Raw genomic sequence first — 24,725 nt, 5'->3', positions numbered from 1 at the left:
ATCTAGATATAGATATATAGATATATATAATATATATATTTTTTATAACAGAGATTGAACTGGGTCCTTGCACTTGCAAGGCAGGCCACCGAACCGCTGAGCTAAAGCCCTGGCCCTATTTAAAATATTTTTAAATAATAGGAATTTTGTGTCCTTGATAAAGAATTGAAAAATACAAAAGTACCTACAACAAAGAATTCCTCTTCTTTTTATCTGGCAACTAACTACCTGTATCCTTATTTAGAAGAGCAAATTTACCATTTTAAAGACAGTATAAAATATAAAGATATCTATGCATATGTCATTTTTCCCTTTAAATGTAACAAAAACTTGTGCAATGTTTTCCCATTTAACAGGATAAAATTGAATCTCTACATACAGATACATAGGTATCACTTTCTTTTTGGTGAATACATACTATTGTATTCTAGGAAGCTTAATTCTATTTAAAGAATACTTAAATATTATTTTGGTTCCAGGATTTTCCTCTAATGAGTATTGAATAAAGATTCTTATACTTACTTTACATTATGCATATGTATTTCCTCAAATATGGACTTGCTGGGATAAATGTTTTGTGTATGCTATATTTTTATAATTATTTCTGAAATGATCCAGCAATACTTCAAAATGTTTGCACTCCTCCCATAAGGCACAAGAGTATTTGGTGTATAATTAAACATCTTTACCTCCATGTTGTGATGAAAAGTCATATTCATAAAATATTCCACATGAATTTGTTTTTGAAATTTCTGTTCCTTTTCTTGGCTATTTCCTTGATTTTTAAAGTACAGCACCAGTATAGTATTAATTACTATGAATATCAAAGTAAGTAATTTCTAGTAAGTTGTTCCTTTCACCTAATATAATTTTATTTCCAGAAATTTTCTTTTGAGATTTTTCAATACATTTTTCATGTGAATATTAAAACTACCTTGTACATCTACAATAAAAATATGATTTAATTTGGACCACTTATAAATTTATAGTTTCAGAAAAGTTGATAAATTTATAATAACTATTTCTCTAAAATGCTGCTATATTTTAAGGCCACTTTTGTATGCTCAGAAGCTTTTAGAAATGTTTTAAATGTAGATCATAAATATTTTAAAATTTTATTCCTTGGACATAAACATACTATACTTATAATATTCATGGTATGAAATAAACTACAAGTGAATACAAGTAGAGTAGTTTGAAAAGATTAACTCTCTTCAAAAGCATTGTATTTTTAGTGCAGCTTTTATTTTTGTTATAATCAAGTGACGTCTGTCAATCCTTCCTTTAATTTTGACTTAAAATTATTCTACACTACCCATTGTGTTTTTATTAGTTTCCTCCTCCTTTAAACTTTGCCAAAATCACTTCCTTTAGTCCTTACCTGTAACTTTAAGTCCTCAAAAAAGCAGCTATTATAAAGCTGGGTAACAGAATATCTCATTTTTTAATTAAAATTAACACATTTTATTTTCTCTTTCTTTAAGCTCCTTGGTCTAGCCATTTTTATGAGACTGCACAGATATTTAATAAGAGGGACTTCTAAAAGAGATAAAATATATTATCAAGCAGTGCTACTAGAGAAATTTACATAAAAGTAAGTGTATGTGTGTATACATGTGTGTGTCTGTGCATGTGTGTGTGTGTGTATATATATATACTTATCTCCTATAAAAACTAAAGAGTTGATGGAAATAACTTAGTTTGGAGAGGATGAAAGAGAAACATTTCATCTAATGAATGGCATTCTTGAGAGTAGAAAGTGTTTCAGTGTTTGAAGAATAAGAGAAAAGTACTTGACAAAGAAGTCCCTGGAAGAAAGGAAGAAAGAGACAAACTGAAAAGGACACAAACAGAGGTGACTGGCCATTTGACAAAAATTTGTAATCCTAATTTTTTAAAGACCTTTTATTAAAAATCTACTAACAGTTGATGAATGCTTTTAGAGTTGCATCTATTTGAATGCTTCTGGTTATGAAGTAGAATGAGTTTAATATTAAAAGTGGCCAACTAGACAGCATTACTGTTGAAAATAAATATTTTGCAGGCAACACACTGGTGTTTTTAAGGTGATAAGATTTATACCTTCATAATATAATCAAAGAAAACTAGAGTATGTGAGACCTTAGTGACCACATCTTCCTACCTTTACTAATTTTGTAAGGTCACACAATTCTTGGCCAGACTGGAATACTCTAGAAAAGAATGGTTAATAACAGGCTCTGAGGCTCTAACTCCAGAAACAACTCATAATACCTTTTTAAATTATCTAATCCTAATTAATCTCCATTTTCTTCTATAATCTTCACCTTAGTTCCAAGTGTTTTTAAAAGAAGTAAATGAAGAATTATCTCAGTAATAAATAAGGTTTTGAAATTTACTAGTTAGTAAATAGTTAATAACTAGTTAGTAAATCTGAAAGCTATCTTTGCACTTTGGAAATCAATAGCCAGGGGGAAGGAGAATGTGGATAGAAGACTTCAATGTAAATGTAGTTAACAAAATACTAGGAGGCAGTAACACATAGAGTGAAAAAGCATTTAACCAGATTTGACAGGCTGAGAAACAAGCTTTTTCCTTAATATACCTGCCTGTAATGTTGATGTTTAATGCAGTAGGGTTTATTGACAAAATATGAACTCAGATATTTTGTCAACTGTCTTTAGAGAGAACATTGGAATAGGCTTATCATTGTTCTAACATTTCTCACATACTCCAACTATCTGTGAAAATAATAGATTTATCAGCTAATATAGCTAGACTATTTGTTATGAAAAGATAACTATAAATTCAGGTAGCATAGAAGCAATTGTTTATATAATTTTGACTAGGAAAAACCAAACAATGCAATTAAAACAATTCTCTAGGATTTTTCTGATTCACTGATCTGACATTATTCATATCCAGGTATAAGTTAAAACTTACTTAAAATGTAGAATTTTAATTCATCCATAGTTTGAATTTAGGCATCGAAATGCTTATAAAATTTGATAATTTAATAATATAATGTGTTTTCAATATTTAACACAATTACAAATAGAAGTTTGTTTAATTGTAAGAAAATATAAAATATGAATTTTCTATATTTTTACTGAAGGAGAGAATATTTCTAACTACTAATGCAAATAGAATTAAGTGCTCTTTTTGGAGGCAGAAGATATTTTATTTTATTTTAGTCATTTCATCTACTTAATTCATTCTTTGCTTTTTTCTAGTTGTTACCTAATGTTATACCTTTCACTATGTGCTTATTGCAGGAAATATAGCTTTGTAATAGAGCGCTTGCCTACCATGTCTGAGACCCTAGATTTAATTCTTAGTACAGAAAAATAAATCCAACATAGAAAATACAAAATAAAAATGTTCCTATCAATATCTGGCAAGCTGTACACAGACACAGAACTCATTTAATTAACTGTGTTCATTCATCAGTTCGCCTGTATGAAAGCTTATTCACTAAAAAAGTTCTAAGACAAATTGTGTGTAAAGAAAGTATGATTGCCCATATTTTTTAAATAAGAGAAAGAGAAATTAATACCTCATCCAAAGTTAGGAATTCAGTAGGTGACTGTCACAATTCATAATGACACGAGCTGTCTCTGGAAGTGTAACAATCACCAAACTACTATCTTTGTATACTATACATTTGTTGTACTCTGTTAAATATATTATAAAATGTATTTTGATATATACTATTGTGTTTAATATTATTTGTGATTTTACATCTTTTAAAAGATTTTTGAATATTTCAAAATGAAGAACACTGCAATTATAAAATATACCAAGTATTTATAAAAATATATTGCTTGAATTATGTTACTTTTTACTCATTAAAAGAAGACAAAGTTTTCAGCTTGTATGCTTCAGTTTTTTTTCTAAAAAAATAAAATGAGTGAGGAGACTTGTTTTTAATCACAATCTCTACACATTCTAAATATGTTTGAAATGTCACTGCACACTGCTCGCTATCTTGGTAGTATCAGGTGAAGTCAGAATTATTAATGAGAGACCTTTGCCAATAAATGCTAAGGATGAGAACAAGACTTTTCCCTAAGTACAAATGGAGGCATATTGTTGGTGTCTCATATACAAAGACAAATGTCCTACCGTGCTCGTAGGAAAGATAAAAATAAGGTCTGTGGTGGTAAAAAGAACTCACCACTAATTGCATTTGAAAGCTAGAATTCTGGGAAAGAAGTAGAAAGGCTGCTAAAGTATGGGGGGAGAATAATGTGAGATGAGGGAGATAAAAGGACAATCACAAGTAAAAAGGAAAAGTAGAGAAAATACAAAAGAATAGAGAGTAGTCAGCAAACATCTAAGTTTTGTTTTTTAAAAAGTTTTAAAAATTCCAGTTGTCAATTTTTTTTTGCTTCTGCCACCTAAAAAAATACCCTAGCATCATTGTCTGGTTCTCTTCTTCCATATCTGTAATATTTGACATTAGAATTTCTCCATAAAGTGCTGATATAAATGTTTCAGTATATTATGGGTTTTATAAAAATTTGCTGTCAACATCAGAGCTATTAGAATTTAAAAAATTATTAGATAACTTCACTTTCAGGAAGAAACTGGGCAATAATTGCTGAGACCTAAGAAGCAACCATTTTTACCCAAAGTTAACTCTATTTCACAGCAAAAGCACAAATATCAAATATGGAAAATGGAAACAAAAGAATGACTTGAAAAAGCAATATAAAATTTAATATTTTCAAAATTCTGCAGTTTCCTTCATGAACAAAATGCTCTATCAGCATAAATTCTAAAAGAATATGTCCTCATCCTATTGTAGGTAACCATCTGACTCTGGCTGGCCTTGTAAGGCAGCATTTTTCCCTCCCACAGTCTTTACTGTGGGGCTGAGTTGATTAGGTGTCATATTCATAACTGCTACTTTCAGACCATTTCCCATTTCTCTGCTCTGTAATACCTGGAAAGTGACGCATGTTGCAGAGACTTCTAGGCCCTTCTGGGTTGCAACCATTCCTGTTTTCTATTCTCACACAAATCAGTGCTGCATTTATTCTCATTTTCTGCATTGTCTGCCCTGCATTTGTTTTAATTTTTTACAAAATTAAAAGTTTTTATATATTTGCAGTACCTAAAATGTATGTTTATTCTGAGATACCTTAATCATTTTTTATCTCCTTTACTGTTTCCCTACATTCTCTCTTCGCCCCTTCCTGATCTCTCCCCTTACTTCAAAAATTCCTCCATTTTTTTGCTCTTTAATTTATTTATAATTGGGTTTCTTGTATGAAAGAAACTATGTGATTTTTAATTTTCCATGTCAGATAAATTTTTTAATAATATGGTCTCACTATCTCTCCATTTTCTGATAAATAAATTCATCTGTCTTTATAGGTGAATAAAATTCCTTTGTGTATAATACCACATTTTCTGTATTCATCTATTGATAGGCATTTAGTTGTTTACAGAGCTTAGCTATTTTAAGTTGTGTTGCTATAAACATATGCATGTATCAACTCTTTTGGGAATATACCCAGGTAAGGTATAGCTGAGTCAAATGAAATTTCAGTGTTGAACTTTTTGAGAAATCTCCATACTAATTTCCAGAGTTCATAATAGTTTACATTCCACCAGTCAGGTGGAAGAGTGCCCCCCTCCCTGTGCTTCAGTGTGAGTCTTTGTTAGCTTTTGCATTTCTGATGACAGCCATTCTGACTGTAGTAAGAGAAACCCTCAGACTTGTTTACATCTTCATCAGTTGCTCTGGCCCAATATCCTGCAGGGATTTGATGTGCTTTCATGTTGTGTTTCCTACTTTGCTTCAGAATACTCTTTTGGTTTCCTCTTGAAGTATTACTCAAATCTGCTCATTCCTCCGTACCTCTTCTACAATTATCTTGGATCTAATCCATAAACACCTTGCACTGGGTTTTTGGAATTGACTTTCTACAAATGGTCTCCCTGCTTCCATCTCATCTTTCTCTGTCCCCCAAAGTCTGTTCTCAGCACAGCATTCTGAGTAGTCTTAATTATGCATGCCTTAGCAGAAGTCACTCTTCCGTTCACAATGCTTCAGTAAATTTTGATCTCTCTTAGAACGTCTTTAAAATAATCACCAATGCCTTTAAATAGCCTAAAATCCCCAGTAAGATTCATTTCCCAATTTTGATTGGCTTCATGATTTCCTTTCCTCCTACTCCCTAGGGCTCTCACTTTTCTTCAGTCACATTGATCCTTAAAGTAGATTCCCACCTGTGCAGTTATGCACTGTATACCTGATGCTGTTCCCTTAAGCTATCCTTGTGATGAATTTCCTCATTTTCTTCAAAATCTTTGCTTAATTTGTATCATTCTTAGAGTTCTTTTCTAATCACGACTTAATTTTACTCCATTCCCAAATTTGGTTTTTGAGGCCTCCTTTCTTGCTTTTTCATCTTGTAGTCTATTATGTAGATTTGTCAACTTTTACATTGTCTTTTCCACAGAATCTTTTGAAGGCGTGGCTTTCTTTTATTTTTCAATATATCTTTTTTGTATCTAGTCTATCATAGACATTTAATATATCCTTATAGATATTGAGAAAACAATTGAGTTGAATTACATTTTTCAGAATTCCAAGTGAAATCTTGAAATCTTTCTTTTAAATTAGAAATGTGAGAATCTAAAATAATAAATAGTACACAAGGAAAACAGTGAAACACGGTGGTGCATACCTGTAATCTTAAACTACTCAGGATGCTGACATAGTAGGGTTTAAGTGTGAGGCCAGCTGGGAAACTTGGTGAGATACTGCTTTAAAACAAAAAAAGCAGTTGGGAAAATTGCTCAGTGGTAGATTATTCTCCAAGCATGGATCAGTACCTGGTTTTAACCTTCAGCATTAGAGGGGAAAAGAAGAAAATTAAGGCTTGACTGGTCAGTCTGAACATGGGCATCTGATTGAGAAAATGCAATACATGCACAAAGGTCTATTCTACATCTCACCGATGCTGTCTCCAGGAAAGAAATAGCTTTCTGAAGAGTTTCATTTTGGGTGAGGCTATTTCTGATGTCACTGGAACTTCAGTGACAGGGAAAAAATTACTTCGTTTGAAGAGTTTCCTGAACTCAATTTGTTCAAAATTTGACCATCAAAAGCCCAGTTACAGGTATTTCTGAGATCTTGATCATAATTTAAATGTTTTTAATATAGTAGCTGGATTCTGCAACCATTTTTTTCTTATCAGCTATTCTGGGGAGAGTCCTCTGCTCCTTTGCACTGGCTTATGTACTTAGATTTCATCTAATTTGCATTATTGTGAACATTTTACTAAATATTTATGAAAATCTTTAATTTTTAAATGACTCACTGTGCTTGACCACTATTTGAAACTATATTTCTCATATAAAGAGTTACTATGTTTGGCTTATGGTTTAGTAATTGACTATGTCTTTCCAGTGGGGGTGGTAGTTAAGGTTTATTTTGGCTCAAAGTCCTATGTTGATATGTATGAGAAATTAAATACAATTTTTAATAGAGATTTGCATTTACCTTTGCTTAATCCAAAAGAGTGTTGCGAGAAAAAGTGTAATAGTAAGACAAAATGCATATAAGTTGATTTCTTAAATTCAGGAAGGGAGAGTATATTTAACTTCTGTTGTAATATTTTAGTCAAAGCACTTGGCCATTGTATTCCTTGATAGAATATAATGATGAACAAGGCAGTATTTTTAAATTATTACTGTTAAATTGTCTATATGATTTTTTTTCAACCTGATCTTAACTTACTGCATGTATAACAATACACGAATACAAAGTAAATACAAGAAAAGTGACCATTTATTACATAAGCAATGGATTGCAAAAATAAATAAATAAATATAACAATAAATACACTAAACTAGTTTTATCAATAATGCTACTGAGCTTTTGGAAAAATAATATTAAATAAATGCAAAATCCTGTTTCAATTTCTGTTAACAAAACTGAAAATAGTTTACAGGGTTATGAGAATAAGGATCAGCAGGACAAAAAACTGAAGTTAGAAGCATTTCAGAAGAAATGTGCTTAGTATGTAAGTTTTTGCACTCTTAGTTTCCTTTCTCATAATTCAGAACTCATTCTTTGTTCATTCAGAAAGTAAAATAGTTATTTCTAGTACTTATTAGGATCTTGATCTCAGAAATGCTTTAAGTCTTTGTGTAGACTGAAAGAGCCATTTGACAAATCGAGTATCTGATTTATCATAATCATCTGTGTTCTCCCCACAGTGCTACACACCTCTTATCTGATTCCAATTTCTCAGAGACACCTTAACACAGTACAGTTATCTTTATTGTGATTTAATTTTGAGCAGTCATGGTCTTGAGTAGAAGAAGCTGCTAAAATTCCAGAATCAGGTTGTCCTGCTTGCAAATTGCTTCCCCTATTAAAGACTTGGTAAGACATCCACAATGACCTTTCTGTACCTAGTCCATTGAAGTCTCTTCACCAGTCCTCAGGGATGGATGCTGATTTCTTTGCTGTGCTTCTTCTTTTGCAAAAAATCCATCACCATAGCCCTGTGAAATGACTGAGAATATGTCACCTTGATTCTTCAGGATCCTTCGTGCAAAACTTCTATTTCTTTTTTTTTTTTGTCTTATTTTTTTTTTCATTTTATTGAGTTTATTGATACAATCTAGGTATGCAATACAGTTACATTCATTATTGGAATCCTGTACCTTTACATGATAGGTCTTGATTTTCATTTTTTCCCCTTGTCCCTGACCTCCCTTCACCCCCTCTTCCCCTCCCCATTTACAAACACTTTATTTCCATTTTTTCAATTTCTCATATTTTTTCCTCTCCCTTATTACCTTTCCCCCACCCTTCACACTTTCCCTACACCTTTAGCCCTTTACTTCCTATTTCACATTATTAATTATCTCATTAGGATCTTGTGTACTATTACAGTTTTTCACATCAGAGAAACTATTTGGTATTTCAGTTAAAGAAATCTCTGTATGGACATTAAAAGTAGGGAATCCTAAAATAAAACTAAAAAGGAAAGTAAAAGAGAAAAGGCAATGATGTAAGATTAAAATAATCCTTAATTCTGAAGATGAAAATGGTCCCTTAACATATTTAAATTGCTTCTTGCTCTTATAGTCTTATCTTATTTTTTCCCATTATTTAGAGAATACTTTATTAGTTTTTGTAATCAAACCTATGTAGATATGACCTTACATATTTAATACAGTGTGCTATGCCTGTACAAATGGAAAAAATAAAAAATAAAAATAAAAAAATTAACATTTCTAGACCAGTATGGCTGTCCACTTCTGTACAATGCTAACTCAACACAGTAAATTGGGATAACTTTTTCCAAAGTTGATAGCACCATTAAAGTTTCCAAAAATTCAAGTTATATATATATTTATATTTATATTTATATTTATATAAAAAGACCAGTAATAGGAGTATGTCATGCATCAGTAGCAGCAACAACTTTTCCAGGTTGTGCAGTCATCTGAACAAAATTATAGACATTCAGCACATCCCATTAAAAAAAGAACAAAAAAACAAAAAGAAACAAAGAAAAGAATAATATCCAGAAAACAGCAAAGTTCTGTTGCTGTTGTGGTACCTGTCACCATTTTTTTTTTTATTAGCATCTTAATCATCATCTGGAAAGAGAACATTCTAGAGTAATATCATTAAATATAGCTCTGATAAAGCATCGTCACTACTACATATCATAAAGCAGGTATAAGGTATTTAACATTCACAGAGGTATGATACAGTACCATTCTACATCAATAATACTAGAATCAGTTTTGGTTTGAAATTTGCTTTGTCTGTAAATAGAATTGCTACCCCTGCTTTTTTCTGGGCTCCTGTCACATGGAGAATTGTTTTCTATCCTTTCACTTTCAGTCTATGGGCTCCTTTTAGCACTAGGTATGTTTCTTGTATACCACATATTGTTGGATTCTACTTCTTATTCCATTTTGTCAGTCTATTTCTCTTGATTGGTAAGTTGAGGCCATTGACATTGATGGTTATAACTGATATGTACTGACTTATAACTGACATATTATTGGCCTTTTGTTGACTCTTTTTAATTTTTGACCTTCTCCTTTTAGTTTCTTACCTTGCCTATTTGATTTGCTCTGTTGGGTCTCATGGTGTTGTTGCCTTCATTGTCTTTTTCTAGGATCTTGTTTAGAATTGCCTGTAGTGCTGGATTGGTAGTCATGTAGTTTCTCAGGTGTTCTTTGTCGTGGAAGTGTCTTATTTCCCCATCCATTTTGAAAGAGAGTTTTGCAGGATACATCAGTCTAGGTTGGAGGTTGTTGTCTTTCACTATTTGAAATATCTCATTCGAGGCTCTCCTTGCCCTAAGGGTTTGTGTTGACAAGTCTGCTGTGATTCTGATGGGCTTTCCTTTGTATGTGATTTGTTTCTTTTCTCTTACTGCTTGTAGTATTTTGTTCTTCTGTTGGGTTTCTGAGATTTTGATTATTATATATGTCTAGGTGTAGATTTTTTTTTTATTGTGGCTAGTTGGATTCCTATATGCCTCAGTTATCTGAATGTCAAATTCTTCCTCTCTGTTTGGGAAGTTTTCTGTCATTAATTGTGTGAACAACTTTTTAAAGTCATTTGTATTTTCTCTTGCTACTTCATGTATTCCTATCAGTCTTATGTTATTCTTCTTTGCATCATCTAGGAGTTGTTGGATCAATTTCTCATGATCTCCTACTGTTTTTAATAGACCTCTCTTTTCATGGTCACTGACTGCAATCTTATCTTCTATATCTGAGAGTCTATCTTTGCATTATTTTATTCTGTTGCATACACTTTCAATGGAGTGTTTAACCTCCTGGATATCTGTTTGAATCTGTTTTATGGATTTCATTTCTTTCCTATGTTGGGCTTTTATTTTTTCCATTTCTTTCTTATACAGGGCCTTCATGGCCTCTATCATGGTCCTGAGCTCATTTATTTTTTTATCAGTTTCTGCTCTAGAGTCTCAAATCACGACTTCCATTTTGCTCACTATCTCTATGGTTATCTGGGAAATTATTTCTGTTTTGAATTTTTCTAGAGCCTGATTGATATGTTTTGTTACTTCCTGTGCTTTGATTTCAGGGTGTCCTGGTGGTTCACTATCAGCCTTTTCATCCTCATTTGCCCTACTGTTTGCCATTGGTGAACTGGAAGTCTTCTTTGTGTCTTGCTTAAGTGTTTTCTCATTTTTATTTTTGTTGTCGGACTGTCCTTGGCTTAATCTCTGTGTTATCACCCAAATCTTCCTGATATAGTTGTTCCCTAGCTTCTGGGTCTCTAACTACCCACAGACATTCTCATCTTCATAACATCAGAGAAAACAGCTCATCAAATCAACCACAATCCTTTATCCCCACTGATACAATCAGCAACACAATATGATCAAGCACAACTTGCAAAATGACCACTTCCTTGGCTTAATCTCTGTGTTATCACCCAAATCTTCCTGATATAGTTGTTCCCTAGCTTCTGGGTCTCTAACTACCCACAGACATTCTCATCTTCATAACATCAGAGAAAACAGCTCATCAAATCAACCACAATCCTTTATCCCCACTGATACAATCAGCAACACAATATGATCAAGCACAACTTGGAAAATGACCACTTGTGGTAGTTCACCTGTGGTAGTCACTAGTCTATCACCCTTAAACCATTTGAATTATATTGAAATCAAGAAGTAGATCAGAACATGACTGCAGTGAACAAACTTTTCAATATAGTACATTTACCATTTAATGGCTCAGACAGAGCTAGGACACAAGACCCCTGGTCTCAGCTGATGGCTGAATGTCATGATGCAGATTGACCTAGGGCTGCAAGGCCCAGACTGAATTCACCAATCTTCTGAATGGTTGAACTCCACACTGTTCTATCACAGGTTTCCCATGCCGTTTCTTTAAAGATGTTCAAAGTTGGGAACTCAGAAAAATACCTTTGATGACCACCTCTGCCTCTGCAGAGTGGGTCCAAAGACTGGCACAATCTGGAGGTCTGACAGTGCCTGGGGGAGGGATTATAGGGATTCAGGGGTGCCCACACAGCTGCCTTCCTGGTGCTGGAGCAATGGCGGCTCCAGGCGCCAGAAGGCATGGCTCTCCATCCTGCGGTGGATGGGGGCCCAGGCTACCTTACTAGTGCTGGAGGATGGTGGCCAAAACTTCTATTTCTTATGCATCTGAGGTAAAGAAGAATAAGAATTTTGTGAATAGCTATTTAAGGCACTTCTCAGGCTGAAAGATGGTCTTATACAAGATAAAGCTAATCATAGAGAAGTGTAAAGAGGCCATTTATTGGAAAGAAATTATACTTTAGTGAAAAGTAAGAGAGTAGAAAGTAGAAAGTTGAAACTCAGGATCTGATTTCCAATATTGATATCACCATTGGAGTTGTGTAAATTCTATAATTATTTTTCTGTTGTCCAGGGCTTTTGGTATAGTGCAGAGGTGTACTAGATAATTTCCCAAGAGGCTACTGTATCTGATGCCTTATGTGGATAAAAAATGGTGTTTGTGGCAAGAAATTGTAAAATTTATGAAAGTTTAGTGCTAAAAATAAACCATTTTAATTCACTCAGTGACAAATGGATTTGCATCTTATTTTGGTTTACTTTTTGAAATCATAAATTAAAAATTAAATTTGATGATGCTCTTAAATTTTTCATTCCTAAATAGTACATAGCATGTGATTTTATGTAAGTATAAGGACTTTGAATTGTGTTCAGAAACTCTTATGGTAAAAATAGGAAGTAATTTAAAATAGAGTCAAATTCACCTTAACAAAGAACACAAGTATGACAGGTGTATGATAATCAAGAAAATCAGGATTAATTTCTACCTTTCCATGGTAACTCAGAAATATGTGAGGTCAGTGATAGAAAATTGCTGATATATTTGATAACATTTGAAATATAAAAATGATAATGTAGTTTAAATTAATAGCTAAGTTGCTCCCATTCTTATTTCTGACTTTGTGTAGTTGAAAATATATAAAATAAGTGTAGATATCATGGAAATTCTTTTGCAGTGGCTATTAATTGATGGCCTAGTTTATCATATTTATATACTTTGTTATTACAAAATTTTTGCACATTATATTAAGATTTTTAAGTTCTTTTTTCATCTTGAGTGTCTTTTTTGGGGGGGTACCAGGGATCAAACTCGGGCCCTTGTGCTTGCAAGGCAGGCAGCAGAACCACTGAGCCAAATCCCCAGCCCTCATCTTGAGTGTCGTTACAATTCTTGTGCAAAATATCTGACCTTTCAAAAGCAAATGCATTTGTAGAAATGATTTTATTTTGATTATTATGTAAGAAAATTTCCTTGAAAGTAGGAGTTATTCATATGTGTAAGCACACCAATTAGATGGGATTAATCATTCTTATGTGGTTCAGTGTCAGTTTCAATATTCTAATTTCTGCACTTCAGAGAAGACAGAAGGGTAGGGTTTTTGAGGTCTCTAAAGTAACTGAGAGATGCATAAGTTCATGATTTTAGAAAAAATGCCTAAGAACTAAATTTCAGGTATAAATCTGTTAGTATCTCCTTGTATGACATTGAGAAAATCTCTTCAACTTCTGAGTTTCATTTTCCCATTTATAAACTATAAGAGTAGGGTTTTATGATTACATATTTTCTGTACCTCCAAAGTTCTATGAATATATGAGATTTTGAGCTACACATGATTTTTCTATAACTAATAGCTGTGTAGTTAAACTTCTTAGGAAAAGCAGATCTATTTTCTTTTGCCTCTATCATTTGTTGTTCTGTTAAGAAAGAGATCAATGTTAAGGCCCAAAGAATGAGCTAATTTCTTCTTCAGGAAAAAGCCCTTATTTTTAAATGAAAATAAAATTCCAATTTTATGCCATATATTCATATTTTGCTCTTAATAACCATCCAATCTCCTCATACTTAATAGTGTGACCATGCACAATTATGTAACATAATAGATAAGTTAGTTAAAAGATTTTGAACAGATTGACTTACTTAAAGCTTGTAAAAGGTTTATAAGAAACACTTGTGAATGTGAATATATTTCTTGGGAAAAACTGTTGCCCTTTTGTCAGTCTCTACTCACCAGAGCTTCCATCCTGTGCAATTCTCTCTCTCTCTCTCTTTTTTTTTATCCTCTACAGTTTTTGAAGAAATGGTACTTCACTTAACCTAGATATATTGCGCTTTTTCTGAATCTCTTTTGTCTTTTTCAAGAGGCGCTTAGTATGATTATAGTCATTGCTTGATGAGATAAAGCAGAATTTTGGAAAGTTAAGATTATCATATAAAGTTAACTGTGCCAATAGCGAAGTTCATTTGAAAATGTGCTAACTTGCTTTTGTAAAGTTTATTTATTTTTAATGCATACACTCTTAGGGGGTCTCTAGGGGAAAAGAATCAATTAAAATGTGTGCTTAGTAAAGAGGCCTTACTAGGTATCCTTACGAGACCCCAGATGGGAGAGTCCACATGGCCATCTGTACCCAGGAGATCCAGAGGAGCTAATAGCTGCTCATTGCAAATGGCTGGAAGCATCAGAACAAAATAAGAATGTACTGCATGCAAATTAAGGCTGAAGGCCTGGAAGCACCCTGAGAAGGCATTCTTTTGAGTCCATGTTTAAAGATTAAAGAAGCTGGAGCCTGATGACCGCAGGCTATGGCAGCAGCAAAAGATGCATCCGTTCAAACATGGGAGTTTTAAGTACAGAACAACTTCCTCTTTCTTCTATTTTTCATGCTATCCAGGCTGCAAGCCTATAAGACAGTGCAGTCCTTAATCAGGAAGGGCCTTGCTCCTCAGTTTGCTGATCTACATGTCAGTCATCTCTAGAAACAACACATAGACATCCAAAAGTGTGCTTTTCTAATATACCAGGTGTCTCTTAATCAAGTCAAGCTCACTATAAAGATTAACCATCCATGATACACTGCAGTCTATAATATGTGTTCTATGGTTGAGTCAAGAGATTTAATATTATTTTTCTGTTGTTTTATTATATTCTAAAAAGAATAAGATAACATACAAACTATTCATAGATGTCCAATAATTAGTCTCATGACCTTTGAACCCTCTGATTTAAGTAGAGAATATAAAATAACGGGTGGGGGGGCATAACTTTTGTGAGTGCTGTTATTGTGTTGACTCTTGCCTTGTTAAAGTTCCCATGCTACACAACTCCATACTATACTGTACTTTCTTCATTTCAACCCTCCGGTCATTCATGTAGGCCACTTAGTTGTTAAGGAATACATACCTCCCCTACATTAAGCTTATCAGTGGCTTCAGCGCTGCCTGATTAACTGCAAAGCTGATGAAGAGGCAACTTTTGTAGTACATCTTTTGTAGAACTTCACTAGTAATCCTTACAATTTCAAAGTTGAATTTTTATTTTTGTTCATGGAAAAGCAAACATTTCTGCCATTTAATTAATTATAATAGTAACAAAAAAATTTGGATTTTTTTTTTTTTTTTGTACCTGGGATCAAACTTGGGACCTTGTGCTTGTGAGGCAAGTGTGGTGTCAAAAAAATTTGTTATATTAAATAAAAAAAAGGCATTGATTAGAAAATCTCAACAATAAAAGGAAACTCACAAGAAAAAGTAGTAAAACAATCAGATGAACACATCATTCCAATGTGAATTAAGAAATCATTTTCCTATATACATAGCTATGAAAAATACTATCTAGCTATGAAAAAAATTAAAAAAAACTGAAAACTCTAAGAAAAAAGTGATCAAGACACCAAAACTAACAAAATAGGACACACATGTAAATACTGTATAGTTTCTCGTGTGATAAACTAAAGTGTAAATAAGGATCAAAATGTATAATTGATATTGTACAATAGGAAGAAAAGGGCTTGTGGCGGCCCAGCAGTCACAACATGAACATGCCTGAGTTGGGGAGTGAGGATTGAGAAAGGAAAGAACACTCTAGCCTGAGTGGAGACCAAGAGAAGTCTGATTTATTTCACAGAAACAGCTCCTTTTAAAGGCTCACATCAACAGGAAGCTTTTAAGGGCACACAACAACAGAAAACACCAACCAATCATTTTTATCTTTAGGCAAAGACCGGATTTCCTGACTTTTACAGATAACATCAGATCTTCTGCTAAGGAGTTTCTATTATGGCAGGATCAAAGAACAAAACAAGCTTAACAAAGTGTCCTTAAAAAGTAACAAATGTTACATAGATTGTGTGGATGCCTTAATTGTACAGGAAGAAGTTATTTTCCAAATGTCAAACTCCAGTGGGCCATGACTAGGCCCCCACAAAGGCTAAAGGTGTAGGGGAATTGGGAGGAGTAGGGCAAAGGTAAGGGAAAAGAAAAAATAAGAGAAAAGAAAAAGATGTAAACAAAGTCTTTGTAAATAGGGAAGGGTGGAAGACGTGAAGGAAGGGCAGGGGAATGGGGAAAATATAAGAACCAAGATATATCATGTAAAGGTACAAGATCCCAATGATAAATGTAACTGTATTGCATACCTAAAATGTACCAATAAAAAATTAATAAAGTGGATATGAATTACAAATAGTAGTAGAAGTAAAACACAAAATGGTGAAATAATTACTAATAATTTATAAAAGGTTAAGAACTAATACCCAAAAATAATAGTAAAACACGTAGCATATCTAAATTCAGAGGTAAGAAAATAAAACTGAAATAAAAGAAGGTATAAATGCACCATAGGATAAGGAGGCAAATATTACAAATATGCAAAGCTGATCCAATAAACATATAATTGCAAGCCAAAAAGAAAAAAGTGAAACAGAAAATATTTAAAATTTTAATTCCAAAAATGTACTTGAGATAAATGAAGGCCTAAATCCACATATTTGCAGAATATATACTGCACCAATGAAAATTGACCAGAATAATCAGTATCAAGCTAGTTCCAATACAATTGTTGGAACCAGAGGGAAAGAAGAGAATACCCCCAGGGAGAAGTGAACAATATATTTGTTCAGGATGTGTTCAATTATTTTATCATGATAAAAAAAAAACCTCAAAATATAAGGTCAGTCACTTTCATGAGCAGAAGAGAGGAAGTAGGTTGTAGGAGAAGGAGGAAAATGATATAATCAAATTGATTGTTAACCAGTTTGCAGGAAAAAAAAAATCCTATCTGAAATAGGAGATAACACCATTATATAATGGTATTAAAATAAATTTTTAGAATATGATGCACTGATAGAGTATACTAAATATTAGAATGTCAAAGGAAAAAATGAGAATAATAAAAACCATATCATTCTGAAAGATATGCAGTGAACATAATATAAAATAACACGGAAGAGCTAACAAAGTTGTTATATCAAAAATTGAAATGAGATTATGTTGCTTATGAAAAAATCTTCATATTCCTCACAAATTAAAATCCAGGTCTCTGTGGTTTACATGACACACATGTGCGAGGTCGCTCAGAAAAGCTGAAGATCGAGAATATGATAGGCAGGAGAAAACAAAGGGAGGGCACAGCCTCGATAACAAGGTAGAATGCAGGCACAGAAGTGTTGGAGAAACCAAAGAAGGAAGTGTATAACCCCACAGCCTGTGACTTACAGCGGTAACATGACAGTTATGAATATTTATCCACCACGCAGCAAAGCAGAAGCTGTCATGAAGCAGAAAAAAAATGAAAGATAAGAGGCAAACTGGGCAGAAACATAGAAATAACAGAATACTCTCCCTGCCAAAGATGGCTTAAATAGTCACCACGGCAAGAATATTCATAACCTAAACAACATAATGCAGTGGATCTTACATGCATAGAATGAGCTTTTGTACACCAAACACTAAAAATAATATGTAATACTTTTAAAATATAAATATAGAACTCAAATTGGGAAACACAAAGCCTACTAAGAGTAGTTTCATTACAAAAGACAAAATAGGGTAATATTCATAATTTAATCAAATAATGTAGAATACACAAATGCAGAAAATAATTGATAACTGAGGAAATAACTACTGAAAACATTAAATATATTTAAAAAGTTTATGCAATCAGTTAGATTTTTTTTTTTTTTTTGTACTGAGGATGGAATTTGGGATCTTGTGCCTGTGAGGCAGGTGGTAGAACTACTGAGCTGAATCCCCAGCCCTAGTTAGATAATTTTTGTCAAAGAATCATAGTTTACCAAAACTGACTTCAGAATAAATGGGAAATTTCATTCCAATAGCACAGTGAAGAAAATTATTTGAGGTATTTTCTCGAGAAGCACCAACTCCAGCTGGTTCCCAAATATAAGCTACAAATGTTAAAAATAAATACTTCCAGTGTCACTTACTGTCTCAGATTATGTGTAAAAAATGTTATGTGCGTTGTATTAAAGCAATAACATGGTCAGGTTTTATTTTAAAATGCGATGAGACTAGCTTCTGCTGAGATGCAAAACATATGTATTTATCATCAATATAAGCATACAGAAATTAAAGCATTGTGAGTGTGGGAGACAAGAAATGGTGCTAATCTAATGTTTTTAAATAAGAGGTTATATAAGACAGATTATCAATAATATAACTTGTATCTGTATAAATGATCTGTAAACATTTTGCCTTTTGTGTTATTATAGAATCAATAAATATAATTTTGAGAGTTAATCTAAGAATCAGATATTATATTCCTACTAACATTCAACAAGATTGCTACTATATATATTTTGTGTATATATTTCCAAATATCCAATGGCATATGTGTTTCTGCATGTGTGCATGTATGTTTCTATGTGTTGTGGGTTGGCCCAGACCTTTCTAAAGTATTTTATTTGAAATTAAAACATAAGGCTACTTCATGTCAAATGCTACCTGATTGTGCTGTGTCTCTAGTGCTCTAATAAATAACACCACACTGAATGAAATCAAGTATTTCAAAAGAGAAAGTCATATAACATGTTAATATATATGGATTTATGCCTGTTCTGTGCTAGTCACAGAATAATTGCACATTAAGTGGCAACCACATCATTTAGAAAAAAATAATGTCAGAAGAAAAGCAACACCAGAAGTTATATGTTTTCCCAATTAATTGAAAATGATAAAAGATCACTTAATTTATTAATGTGCATATTTTTAATAAGAAAGAAAATTGTAATTTGCATCTATCTGAAACTAACCAAGCCCAGGGTCATGCTGTTTCTGCCATAGATTTCATCCTCATATATTATTTCCTAGATAAAATATGAGACAGTGTCTTGAACATGTGCGAAGTTATTACAAACAAATTGTAACTTTGTAGGATATGTCAGATTTCTGGCACACCTGCTCTCTAATGTGAATACTTTTCCAAATGATTGCAAATCTCACTATCATTACTGACTTTCATATATTGAATTCTTCTCGAAAACTCCATATTCACAAAGAAACCTCTCTGGATCTCTTATTGGTAAAATAAATTCAAATTAAATAAAACTAACCTGGCTAGTCAAGTAAAAAACTTTCTATGTTCCTCCTGTTCTCTTTAGCCCACTGTATGTATGTGTGAATTGTTATGCTGTTGGATCCCTTGACAGATAGGTTTTGATTCAGAAAGAAAATAATTGATACAGGTGATTTTGTTTGTTTCTGTATTTGTTTCTTTTTCCTTTATTGGCCATAACTTGAATGACTGTGTGCCAGGTGAATAAGGGTTATGACTTCCTTGAAAGCCCCTTGGAATTTATTTCCAAGGCTTGCATTGACCAAACATGCATCTTGACCCATTCTTTGCATTATTTTCTGTTTTAATTGAGTGTCAAAGGTTATACATTGCTATTAGAGTAAGACATGGCTGGCAGCAGAGGTCAGGGACTCACTGGTATTCTATTAGAACCATAAAAACAAAATAGAATGATAATTTCACCTGCTCTAACCTCAATTTTTCCAGGATGGGACAGGCATTGACCTTACTGTTTGTCAGCCATTGACTCTATAAACTTCAACTACCCTAATCCTGCTTACTAAACAGTAAGCGTCCTTTCACAAGGATGAGAAATAACACAAAGGAAAATACTCAGGGATGACTCAAAGAAAAGACATATGCAGGTGACAGAAAAGATAAAATAACATCTTTATTCCTGGGTCACATATCTTGTTTAGCTAGTTTACAACAATGACGGTTTTCACCAACAATCTTCAATTTTATTTTGTTTTTGCAGAATACCTTAAACTTCTTTTATGTGAACAAGTACAAATAATAAATTGCATAAGTTGCTCATTCTCCTTAAAACTTTTAATGTCTATGAAAAATTTTCCCACATTTCCCTTATTTGAAATTTTTTGACTATTTAGTATATTTAAGAAGATAATTATTATCTTTTCTGACTTCTTTTCCAAAGAAGGTAAAAATAGCAGCAGTGGATAAAGCATGTATTAATTGTTTCTTTTAAAAATATTTGGAAAATAACTTCTTAAAAATATTTTAATAAAAAATAAAGATTAAACTCTGAAGATGACTTTCACTTTTAGATTTTGATAACAATTATTTGTTTCTGGCTTTTCAAAATTTAATGAGAAATAATTTAAAGTGTAATATTATGAAATATTTAATATTTAAGTTATTAAAGAAATAATTTAAAGTAGAGATAATATAAATATTCAGTTATTTTTTTTCATTAAAATTTCTGAGTACTGTCCAAAAGCCATCTAGAAATCTTCTAAATCATAATCTTGTCCTCAGGTTAAGGCAGGTATTTTATTTTCCTCTTAATCTGCTTAATATTTTAAATTAAGTTTTGAGGATTAACATTAGGCATTATCATAATAATAGTAGGTAGTCTTTAAAATAAAGTTGTATTTCTCGACTTTTCCTTGCCAAGGCAAAAAACACAACAAACATACAGACAAAAACCATACATTTCTTGTGGAAGTTATTGACGTTTATATTAGACTAAGATAACAATTCATACTGAGATGTAGTGGTATTGCTGAGTCACTTCTTAGCAGTTAGACATACATTTGTAGGGATCTACTTTATACAGACACATTAATACTCAGAGGAAAGTAAGTGATTTTTAATTTTTTGAATTTTTAAAACATTAAGTAAAAGACTGTGATTTCACATCTTAATTTAAAAAATTAGATTCCCAGAAAAATTTGGATTTCACAAACTGACTTCAAATTTTCCATAAATGAATGATCCCCACTTACTAGTACACTAAAATCTTATAATTTCATAACAGTATGTGTTTTATCATGTATTTTTCTGATGAGAAGGGGGTGAATAACTAACTCATTAGCTACTTGTACATTAAAGTTCCTTAAAATCTAGTGGACTTAGATAAATTTCTGAGAAACCTAATCTACAATGTCTTGAAGACAAAGCTGACTCTTTTCCTCATCTTTTGAAAGGTTGCTAAATCATTGATTCATCTGACCTGAATTTGGAAAATCAGTCCATGTTGAAAAATTGTTCCTATCTGAAAAAGCTCAATTGCTTATTTGCTAATTTTATCTGTATTTTGGGGATTCCTTTCCCTCATCCCATGGGAGGGGGTAGCACATTGATTTGTGCATCTGTCTCAGATATTTAGTAACTTTTTTTTTTCAAGACTGGGTACATTTTCTGGCACGATCTTGTACCTCCCTGAAGAAGTGGTAGCATGATTCTCTCATGACTTCTCCAAATACAGTTGATATCCTCTTCTTTATAGAAGTTTCAGTGAAAAAAACTGCCAGATACTTAGTAAACTCAACAGATGAATTAATTTAGGTTTTAACAAAGATGACTTTATGCATTTTACTCGTAATATCCCAAAAGCATATAATTATATGGCATTTATGCAGGCTTAGATGTAACTCACCCACACAACAAAAGAGAGGGAGAAAGCAAGACTTTTAATGCTGTTTTGATATAACCTCAGATTCACAATATTTAAGGAAGGTTCCAAGTTTCACATTTTGTGTACTACTTAAAGAGAAGTAGGTAATGTCTCTTATTAATATGAATTTTCTAGAGTCATATATGAATGAACCGTAACAAAATTCATACTCAATAAACTCCAGGTAACAAATTGACCATTTTTCGATGAACATGTTACATTATCTCTTACAATTTCCTTGGCATTTGAACTTCCACATTTAGAAAGGCATGAATGATTTACCACTGACAATGCTTCATAAATAAGAACCAAGTCATAAGAAAGGTGAATAAAAGGGGACATGATCTAGGTTTTAGGAATATTTGGAGCAACGAGTCTGAAAAGAGGACAATCCCATTTCATTCCCACTGAGGTCTGTATCCATGGAAACTCTCTTTTAATAGCATCCGCATCACACTGGAAAAACAGGTATTCTACCTTTTGAAAGTGAGTGCATTAAAAGAATCCAGCCCTTTGCTAAGAAGGTCACCCCTTGAAAGCCTTCAAGAGCTTTGGTGGCTGAGAAAGCTGGAGGGCTGTAAATCCTTCCTTTCGTTGCTAAGAAGCTTGGCTCCTGAGAATCACATCAGTGCTCTCTAACAGAGAGTGCAATGTGAATCCTTTGTTCCCTGCCTATGATGTTATCCTCTTGAGAACTTGTATCCTTAGCTAAGAGAACATGCAGGAGAGGCCTGTTACGTGAACCTGGAGATTAATTACGAATAGACACAAACTGAGAAAGACAGGCGAAAAGATGTACAGTGTGTGAAGGAAGAAGAGTTATTTGCAAGAATGCCAGATGGCAAATGCCATGACTCTAGAAATACATGCACTGAAATAATATTCGCCTAGTAACATTCACACAGCAACATTTTAAAACATTTTGTAATCTCAGCTTTGTTTATACTGTAATAAATATTTGTCATGGAAAATACTTTCCCCATTGGATCATTTAACACACTCATTGAAAACAAAGGGAAAATACTAAAAGTCATTGTGTCTTTAAATCGAAATTGTGCATTCCAGAGGACTCTCTCTTTATTTAATATGTAGTAAAAGAAACACTTTAAACAATCTGATAATAAATATTATTGTTCAACAAAAAATGAACACCGTACGTTTTCTATATACACGTAAATCAAATTATCACTTTTTTCTATTTGCACAATTACAACACAAATATCTTAAGTAAGTGATATTGTTTTATTCAGGGGATGATAATGAATATATTTAAATATAATAGTTGATAAAAATTGAGGTCTTAATTTCTGTATATATTTAGAGAAATTCATATGACCATGATGATCATAATCACATTATTAAATGGCTGAATAATAAAAGCTACTGAGTGAATAATAATAGTATTTATAATGATGACATTTATTGACTTACTGGGTAACTCATGTTTTGACTTATTAAGGGAGATGCATTTTTTTCTTATTGAGTTTATTGGTACACTTTAGGCATACAGTACTGTTGCATTCATCATTGGGATCTTGTACCTTTGCATGACAGGTCTTGGTTCTCATTTTTTCCCCATATCCATGCCTCCCTTCAACCCCTCCTCCCTTTCCTATTTACAAAAACTTTATTTCCATTGTTTTGTTTTCTCATATTTTTTTCTTTTCCCTTATTTCCCCTCCCCTCCCCTTCCTACTTCCCCTACACCTTTAGCCCTTTTCTTCCTATTTCACATTGTCAGTTATACTACTTGGATCTTATTTACACTTATAGTTTTTCACACCAGAGAAACTATTCAGTATTTATATGTGTGTGCCTTATTTATTTCACTTAAGAGTCTGACCTTAAATGCATCCATTTTTCTGTGAATGACTAATTTCTCATTCTTTATGGCTGAGTAGTATTCTATTTTATAGAAAAAACACATCTTTATCCAGTGTCCAACTGATGGGCAATTGGGCTGTCTCTAAGTTTTAGCTATTACAAACTGTGCTGCTATAAACATAGGTGCACATATATCACTGTGGTATGATTCTTTTAATTCTTTTGGAAAGATACCCAGCAGAGGAATGGCTGAGTCAGATGGAACCTCTAATCCTAGTTCTTTGAGGTATGTCTACATTGATTTCCATAGTGGTTGTGCCAGTTTGCACTCCCACCAACAATGGAGAAGGGTTCCTTTCTCCCCACAACCCCGCCAACATTTGTTCTTGTGTGATTTCTTGATAGCAGCCATTCTTTGTGTGGTGAGGTGGAATCTCAGTGTTGATTTTATCTGCAGGGAGATGCATTTTTATAAACACTTTACCTTTATTTATTGTGTCATAATTTCCAACATAATCTTATCAATGGGATACAGCTGTGGATTACATTTTTTATGAAAAGTTTAAGTAATTTGTTCTAGATGAAACATAAAATAAGTGGTGGAGTTGAGATATAAATCCATGCTATTATCAAGAGTATTGTTTAGAGATAATAGAACCAGGATATTTTTACTCTGCGAGTAGTGTCCTACACATGGAAATAATGATAATCATTCCATTTCCCTCTCTCTATGTGAGTTGTTCTGGTCTTTGTAGCTCTTCTGTGAAATAAAGATATATGTAACTTAGCTGAAAGGATGGGTGTTCAGGGCTGAAGAATGATGTTTTTGCAATGTCGTATAAGTTTCTTCTCCTTTTTCCATTCTAACAACTTCTGTTCTTTTAAAAATGAATACGATACTGCCAAAAACTTCCTATCAACCCAAGTGATGATACAGCAACAAAATAATAGCTGATAAATATTAATATTCATCACTATCTCATTTACTTCTCAGAGACTTTCACCTCAAAGCTGTTACTGGCAACAGCAAGAATATTTTTTACTATTCAGAGGTTGTGGCCATTTTCATTCCTTAGAACCAGGTGTCAAATTATGTTCAAT

The sequence above is a fragment of the Fukomys damarensis genome, unplaced genomic scaffold, assembly GCF_012274545.1.
Source record: "Fukomys damarensis isolate Sample0158 unplaced genomic scaffold, DMR_v1.0_HiC HiC_scaffold_36, whole genome shotgun sequence".
NCBI classification, from domain to species: Eukaryota; Metazoa; Chordata; class Mammalia; order Rodentia; family Bathyergidae; genus Fukomys; species Fukomys damarensis.
Note: the sequence above shows the minus strand (reverse complement) of the source record.